At 35.6% G+C, this 9,008-nt stretch overlaps 1 pseudogene; it reads left to right on the top strand.

Moving 5' to 3' along the window:
• Window positions 1-3,861: 3,861 nt before the first annotated feature.
• On the top strand, window positions 3,862-4,617 carry LOC144240563 (small ribosomal subunit protein eS6 pseudogene; annotated as a pseudogene).
• Window positions 4,618-9,008: the final 4,391 nt, after the last annotated feature.

The raw sequence follows: 9,008 nt of genomic DNA, 5'->3' as shown, positions 1-9,008 counted from the left end.
AATGTTTTAAGTATATCTGTTAAGTCCATTTGGTCCAGTGTGTCATTCAAAACCATTGTATTTTCTGTTTAGATGATCTGTCCATTGATGTAAGTGAGGTGTTAAAGTCCCCTACTATTATTGTATTGCTATCAATGAGTTACTTTGTTTGTTATTAATTGTTTTATATATTTGGGTGCTCTCATGTTGCGTGCATAAATAGTTATATTTGTTACGCCTTCTTATTTGATTGTACCTTTATGATTATATAACACCCTTCTTTGTGTCTTTTTATAGTCTTTGTTTTTTAAGTCTAGTTTGTTCAATGTAAGTATTTCTACTCTAGCTTTCTTTAGACATCCATTTGTATGATAAATGTTTGCCATTCCCTCACTTTCAATCTGCAGGCAGCTTTACATCTAAAATCCGTCTCTTGTAGGCAGCATACAAATCAGTTTTGTTTATATAACCATATATCCAATGTCTTTTGATTGGAGTGTTTAGTCCACTTACATTCAGAATAATTATTGATAGATATGTGTTTATACCCATTTCGTTCTTTGTTTTGTCATTGTTTCTGGAGATTTTCTCTGTTGCTTTCTAGTCTTTGTCACTTTTTGTCTTTTCACTCCCTGTAGTATTTCTTGCAGGGCTGGTTTAGTGGTCACAAACTCCTTTAGTTTTTATATGTCTGGGAAACTCCTTATTTCTCCTTCTATTCTGAATGATAGCCTTGCTGGATATAGTATGCTTGGCTGCATATTTTTTCCATTCAGCACATTGAATATATCATGCCACTGCCTTCTGATTTGCCAAGTTTCTGTTGAGAGATCTACAGCTAGTCTAATGGGTCTTCCCTTGTAAGTTAGGGACTTTTGTCTTACTGCTTTTAAGACTTTTTCTTTATCACTGTATTTTACAAATTTAATTACAATATGTCTTGGTGTTGGCCTATTGTTTAGATTTTGATGGGAGCTCTTTGTGCCTTCTGGATCTGGATGTCCTTTTCCTTCCCCAGATGAAGGAAGTTTTCTGCTATTATTACTTGAAATAAAACTTCTGCCCCCTTTTCTCTTCTTCTTCTGAGACTCAAATAGTATAGAGGTTATTATGTTTGATGGGGTCATGGAGTTCCCCAAGTCTATTCTCATGATCCATAATTCTTTCTCTCTTTTGTTCAGCTTCATTATTTTCCATTATTTTGTTTTCTATATCCCTAATTCATTCCTCTGCTTCTTCCAGTCTGTTGTTCATTGCATCAATCCTATTTCTAGTCTCGGTTATTGTATTCTTCATATTTGATTGATTCCTTTTTAACTCCTTTCTTTTTGATAAGGGTCTCTCTGATGTTTTCTATTCTGTTCTCCAGCCCAGTGAGAATCCTTATGATTGTTGCTTTAAACTGTCCATCAGTCATATTACTTATATCTGTTTCACTTAGATCTCTGGCTGTGGACTTATCTTGTTCATTTAGTTGAGATAAATTTTTCTGTCTTAGCATTTTGTGTAAGTCTCTGCCTTTTTTCCCCCTTTGTTATAAAAGCTAGTTATGTCTCCTGTTTCTCAAAGTAATGGCCGTATGAGGAAGAGGTCTTGTAGTGCCCAGGACCTGGCACAACAGGGAGTGTATCTGGTATATGCTGCATACATTCTGCTGTTGTGTTTTCACTGTTCTATCCTTCAGACTAGTCATCTGCAAAGGCTCTCCTAGCCTGTAGTGGGCACTATTTGTTCCCTGGCCTGAATATGGTTGAGTTTTAATTAGGTGTGCTCTGTTCTGCTTGTTAAATGAGACCTGTCACCAAATCCACCACAACTGAAGCCCTGAAGAACTCTCTGGTCAGATGTGATATGAGCAGGAGTTTGTGCTGGTCTTCTGGGGGAGCAGCTTGGCACACTGGGACTGGAGGAGAGCTTGATTGAGAATGGCAGTTCCATGGGAGGTCAGGGGGTGGGGGTGGGGGTTGATGTAAGCAAGTTAGGCAGCCTATCTATGGCAGTGCTGTGTTGCTTCCCACTGGTGGCTCTGTGGTTATGTTGAGGAGCTTGTAAGGGAAATAGTGCTGTTCAGTTCCTTTGTTTCCAGAGAGGCTACCTTGTCACAAGAAAATTAATTCCCAAGATGCCCAGAAAGGCATTTCTATCATCAATGCTGCCTCTTAGAGATGCACTCTGAGAAGCCCCAGTGATTCCCAAGCATTTTTCAGATTGCTGTTTCCATGCTGTCTGCCTCTGGGTTGTTTGTTTGCTTTCTCTCCAGGAGCACCACAGTGCCCTCTTGACACTATCTCAACCAAGCTCATGGGCCTTTAAAACTCCAGGCTTTAAGTCCCACTGGTTGCAGGAACTCATGAAATTCTACCCCTTTTGTTTTCTAAGCCAATGGCTTTGGGGAAGCATTCTGTGTGTTCTCCTGTGGGCTCCTCTCTTTCACCCTTTCTTGTGACCATGGCTCTCTCCCTTCTGCAGCACCTGCAATTTGTTTCTCACCTACACCCCACTCTGCACTTCTTACCTTCTTCAATATGGCCTCTTCTCTCCCTTTAGTTCTGGAGTTTGTTCTGTCAATCCTCAGATCACTTTCTGGGGAATTTAGAATGATTATGATAGTTATCTAGTTGTGTTCATGGGATGAAAGGAGCCTAGTATAGTCTAAGTACCGACAATTGGCTTTTTTTTTTTTTAAATTTTAAGTGCCTGACATTAAGCTTTTGATTCCTGAGGCATCTATTTAAAAGATCTCCATCTTGAATTCATTTGTACTTTTTTGAAGTGTGATATATATCCTTACTGAGCTCAGTAAGTTTGGTGGTGTGTTTCCATTTATTTCTCTAATGTTAGGAATGTGTAAAATTTTGATTAAGTGCAAAGAAAACAATTGAGGAACATCTTGGGAATTAATTTTCTTGTGACAAAGTAGTAGTAGTTGATAGTAACAGGCAAAAACAACTACTTTTAGAAAAAATAGTCTCTTCCAACAGTTCTAATATGTGAGTATTCATATCTACAAAGTGAAACTAGTTTAGAAATCAGAACAAAAATAAGATTGCACTGAATCCATGATATAATGCTTCCTTTAAAAAATATTGATTCCATTTATTTCCTCTCTACTTACTTTCCAAGAGGAAAAACTGATTGTTATCCTTAAGATAAAAAACATGTAAAATCATGTTCTGTAAGCCTCAGTTCCCATAAAAAGACAAAAAATAAAAAAAGAAACAAAATGAAGCAGTAAGATAAAGGCAGATATAAAAAAATCATCATTTGATTAAATATCTTTGAGAAATTTTAAAATATGTATTGTATGTTAATTTAGGTAGATCATCTGTTTTTCCACATTTTTACTTTTAGGTAGTTTCTATTTCATTTTTTTGAGTATTGAAAATACATTTAAATATTTGCTTTTCCTTATTTTGTTTCATAAAACAAGCATGCACCTCATAAGAATTGGCCAAAGCAGAGTTCATTTGAATCTTCAGTTAAACAGCAGAACTGAATTGCTTTCCAATTCAGCCCAAGCCATTTTCCAGTTGAAGTATCCAAGGAGATTTTACCTGTGTCTGCCAACACCAGTTGAAGCACAACAGACATGGCAGAGGCTAATCACTCTTTCTGTGGAGGTCCTTCCAAAGGAGGGTTTAAGTCCCCACAAAGGTTTCCTAGAGGGAATAACATAAAATCCCATTTTCTTAGAGTTTACAATGAATTGCATTATAGAAAATATTATGAAGTTCAAATTGGAAAGCGCTGAGGTAAGTAATACTAAACTATTATCTTTACTTCAAGATTTTTCTGAGTATTTTTTTGCTATGTTGATAGTCATTATAAAGAGCAAAGAGAGCTCTTTTTCTTGGCACCTTGGAGGTGGTAGGCTGCTTCAGGATGAAGGTGAACATCTCATTCCCAGCTACTGGCTGCCAGAAACTCATTGAAGTGGACAATGAACACCAACTTTGTACCTTATATGAGAAGCAAATGACCACAGAAGTTGTTGCTGATGCTTTAGGGGAAGAATGGAAGGGTTACATGGTCCAAATCAATGGTGGCAATGACAAACAAGGCTTCCCCATAAAGCAAGATGTCTTGACCCTGGCTGGGCCACCTACTGCTGAGTAAGGGACATTCCTGGTACCAGCCAAGGAAGACTGGAGAAAGAAGTCACAAATCTATTCAGGGTTGCATTGTGGATGCCAATTTCAGTGTTCTCAGCTTAATCATTGTGAATAAAGGGGGGAAGGATATTCCTGGACTCACTGACACTACTGTGCCTCATCGCCTGGGGTCCAAAAGAGCTAACAGAATCCGCAAGCTTTTCAGTCTCTCGAAGGCAGATAATGTCTGCCAGTATGTTGTGAGAAAGCCCCTAAACCAAGAAGGTAAGAAACCTCGATCCAAAGCACCCAAGATTCAGTGTCTTGCTTTACTCCACCATGCCCTCCAGCATCGTGCAAACATTGGCACATTGCTTTGAAGAAGCAGTGCATGGAGAAAAACAAGGAAGAGGCTGCAGAATACACTAAGCTTTTGACCAAGAGAATGAAGGGGAACAAAGAAAACCACCAGGAACAGATTGACAAGAGACAGGGGTTGTCTTCTCTGAAAGCTTCTACCTCAAAGTCTGAGTCCAGTCAAAAATGAGAGTGTTGTAAGAGGAAGAAATAAAAAAGATCAGACATACTTAATTAATAGCAAAAAGAGAATTTATTTTGTAATGCCTATCAAAGTAAGTTGAACACAGTATAATTTTTAATGAATATTGCTAATTAGTCTCTCCCTGCTCGCAGCACTTTAAGAAAAAGATTGATTTGGATAACGGGTTTTATTTCAGGACTAGTAAAGATAATATGTTTTTTGTAACTTATTTATCTTGGATTTCTCCACGAGTAAGGTGACAAGATATTTCAAAAAGGTTAGTAGCTTTGAGAGACCTTAAGGAGAGATGCTGTTTAGTGGACTCTAAAAATAAAGAACAGCATTTGTGCTGGTGATACAAATTTGGGATTCACCAGTTTATTGGTCATTATTACGTATATGGAAAATCATTAGGCATCGGATATGGGGGACAAGACTATAAAACAAGAAAAAAGACCACAGACTACAATGCTGGAAAACATCAATGTTTAAGAACCACATGAAAAGAGTTGTCAAAAGGGAAATGAAAAGGCATGAGTCAGACTGGTATAAGAAAAGAATAAATATTAGGAAAAGATAATTGATAAAAATAAATAATAATATTGTATTCTAATAACAACTTGATACATGTTGACACAGAGGAAGTCTGTGTATTATAAGATTGTTGCATACTTATATTTGTAATTTTTCTAAAATCTTTCTTAATTTATCAGATAGAATCAAAGTAACATAGCATATGTTTTCTCTACAACACTTTAGTGTATATGTGTGTGTCTGAGTATATAAAATATGCTGTGAATGCATTGAATTATTTTTGCTAATCAATTTATACAGAAATCAGATTCTATTATAATCAGAATCAATTATTATGCTGGGTAGTTTGCTGTAGCAAAGAATGTGTTTATAAAATATTAAAAGGGCTCCCAGGGACGTATACTTTAGTCATTAATTTTTTAAACTTACAATTTTGAGAAAGTTTATACATTTGTAAAATACAGAGAATAATATGATTCTACCTGAGGGCATCATACAATTTCAACAATTATTAAGTCATCTTATTTTATCAGCAATATTTTAGAACATAGATTTAACATATAAGGATGCTATTAAAATAAATGAGCTACCATACCATTATTGCTGTTAAAAAACTGACGTTTTTAAAACAATGTAACACAAATTAAATATTTGACATAAAATCTCAAATATTCCAACATTTTTGACCTACAGTTTAGTTTAATGTGATCAAATGTCTAGTCAGTGCTCAAATTCACTCAATTGTTTAATAAACATTTACATATGTGCTTCTTATTTGCTATGTCTGCTTATTTACTTCTTTATGGTTGAGAATAGTTTGTTTGAACCAGGATCCCATACTCTTTAAACATGGCAATTAGTTATTATATCTATGAAATATACATATATGTACATATTTTTTATTTTACAGATTCCTCCTTGATAACATTTGTTCTCCTTGAACATTTTGTTGAACAAGTTAGGTCATATTTTCCATAGAGTTTTCACAATCTGAATTTTTAAAAAAAGTTTTAACATTTATTTATTTCTAAGAGACTGGGAAAGACAGGGCATGAGCGGGGGAGGGGCAGAGGGAGAGAGGGAGACACAGAATCTCAAGCAGGCTCCAGGCTCTGAGCTGTCAGCACAGAGCCTGATGCAGGGCTCAAACTTACAAGCTGTGAGATCATGACCTAAGCCAAAGTCGGATGCTCAACCGAATGAGCCACCCAGGTGACCCAACAATCTGATTTTTTTAAATTGCATCTTCATGTTATACTTGAACTCATTTTTGTGACTCTATGTTTGACATATATTTTATATGTTTTCATAAATATTTCATATAAGTATGTATTCATACTTTTCCTCTATAAATTGGTACTTAGATCTACTAATGTATATTGCCTATACATTACTACTTAGATATAGGATTACTTTTCAATTTTTGGTCAAGAATAGCTCTAGATTGTGGTAATTCCATCTGTAGCATAGTAATCAATTTAGTCTCTTCTTGAGATGTTAGCAGATACTGGTTATCATTAACTTATTGTTTTGTTAAGTGTTATGAAATTGTGACCTTCTGATATTGTATCTCCTACTTGATTGAAAAACTGGAATCACTCTATTAAAAGAAACTTCAGTGCCCTGAAAAATACAAGAGACTGATAAAGATATTCTGTGATTATGGATTAGAAGAATTAATATTGTTAAAATGTCAATATTACCTAAAGCAATGTACAGATTCAATGCAATCCTGATCAAAACCCCAATGGCATTTCTCACAGAACTAGAACAAATGATTAGAAAATTTGTATAAAACCACAAATGATATGGAAAACCAAAGTAATCTTGAGACAGAAAAACAAATCTGGAACTATGACATTCCCTGATTTCAAACTATGTTACAATGCTATGGTAACCAACATGTATGGTATTGGCATAAATACGTATACAGATTAATAGAACAAAATTTGAGATCCTATAAATAAATCCATATATAATATGGACAATTAGTATATGACAAAGTAGCGAAGAATATACAATGGAGAAAGGACAGTCTCTTCAATAAATGGTTCTGGAAAAACTGGGCAGACACATACAAAAGAATGAAACTAGATCACAGTCTTTCACCATATAAAAAAATTAACTCAAAATGGATTAAAGAGTTGACTGTGAGACTCAATACCATAAAATTCTCAGAAGAAAGCATAGGCAGTAACCTCTTTGACATCAGTTTTTGTGATATGTTTATGGCTCCAACTCCAAAGGTAAATGCAATAAAAGAAAAAAAAGATAAATGGGGCTACATCAAACTGAAAGCCTGCTGTGCGGCAAAGGAAGCTTTTGTCAAAATGAAAAGGCAACCTACTGATTGGGAAAAGATATATCCGATAAAGGGTTGATATCTAAAATATATAAAGAACTCATACAAATAAAAATAAAGCAAAACAACAACAACTTTATTAAAAATTTGGCAGAAGATCTTAACAGACATTTTTTTTCCAAAGAAGACATACAGATGTCCAACAGGAGTATGAAAAGATGATCAGTGTCACTAATTATTAGGATAATGCAAATCATAACCACAATGAGATACCATTTTGTATCTGTTAGGGTGACTGTTATCAAAAAGACAAAAAATAAGTGTTGGAGAGGATGTGGAGAAAAAAGAACTCTCATACATTGTTGGTGTAAATATAAGTTGATATGGCCATTGTAAAAAACAGTAGGAGAGTCCTCAAAAAATTAAGAATAGATTGCCATATTTTCCATCTGTTGTACTATTCTGGATATTTACCTAAAGGATATGAAAACACTAATTCAAAAAGTTATATGCACCACTATGTTAACTGTGTACTATTCACAATATATTGACAAAAAGTGGAAACAACCTAAGTGTCCATCAGTAGATGAATGGAAAGAAGAGTTATACACACACACACACACACACACACACACACGCATGCACAGAATACTACTCAGTTACAAAGAAGCATAAATCTTGCCATTTGTGACAGCATGAATAGACCTTGATAGTATTATGCTAAGTGAAATAAGTCAAAGACACTGTCTGATTTTACTCATATGTAGAATCTAAAATACAAAACAAATGAACAAAAAAACACAAAAACAAAATCATAGAAACAGAAATCAGAATTGATTGCTACCAGCAGGGAAGAGGATTGGAAGTGATGAAATTGGTTAATGTGGTCAATTACATAGTGATGAATGGTAATTAGACTTTTGGTCATGATCAGTTTGTATGGTTTACAGATGTTAAATTATAATTTTGTACACCTGGGGCACCTGGGTGGCTCAGCCAGTTAAGCGTCCGACTTCGCCTCAGGTCATGATCTCACGGTTTGTGTGTCAAAGCCCCGCGTAGGGCTCTGTGCTGACAGCTAGCTCAGAGTCTGGAGCCTGTTTCAGATTCTGTGTCACCCTCTCTCTCTGACCCTCCCCTGCTCACGTTGTCTCTCTCTCTCAGAAATAAAAAAAAAAATTAAAAATAATGTTGTGCACCTGAAACATATACTGCTATATGCTAAATTTACCTCAATTAACAAAAAAGTCAAAATAGGGAAAAATATCTTTATCAACAATTTGTTACTCTAAAGTACAAGTGATGAGGAAGCAGGGTAAATACTGGATTTTTCCAATATATTTAGGTTTTGAAAATAAATTTAAAAAAATTTTTAAGTTTATTATTTTTGACACAGAGAGAGACAGAGCACGAGTGGGGGAGCAGCAGAGAGAGAGGGAGACACAGAATCAGAAACAGACTTCAGGCTCTGAGCTGTCAGCACACAGCCCAACGTGGGGTTCAAGTCCACGGACCTGAAGATCATGACCCGGCAGAAGGCAGATGCTGGATCGACTCAGCC

Source organism: Crocuta crocuta, unplaced genomic scaffold (genome assembly GCF_008692635.1).
Source record: "Crocuta crocuta isolate KB4526 unplaced genomic scaffold, BGI_CrCroc_1.0 scaffold6, whole genome shotgun sequence".
Classification (NCBI taxonomy): Eukaryota; Metazoa; Chordata; class Mammalia; order Carnivora; family Hyaenidae; genus Crocuta; species Crocuta crocuta.
Note: the sequence above shows the minus strand (reverse complement) of the source record. Positions and strands in the feature narration are given on the sequence as shown.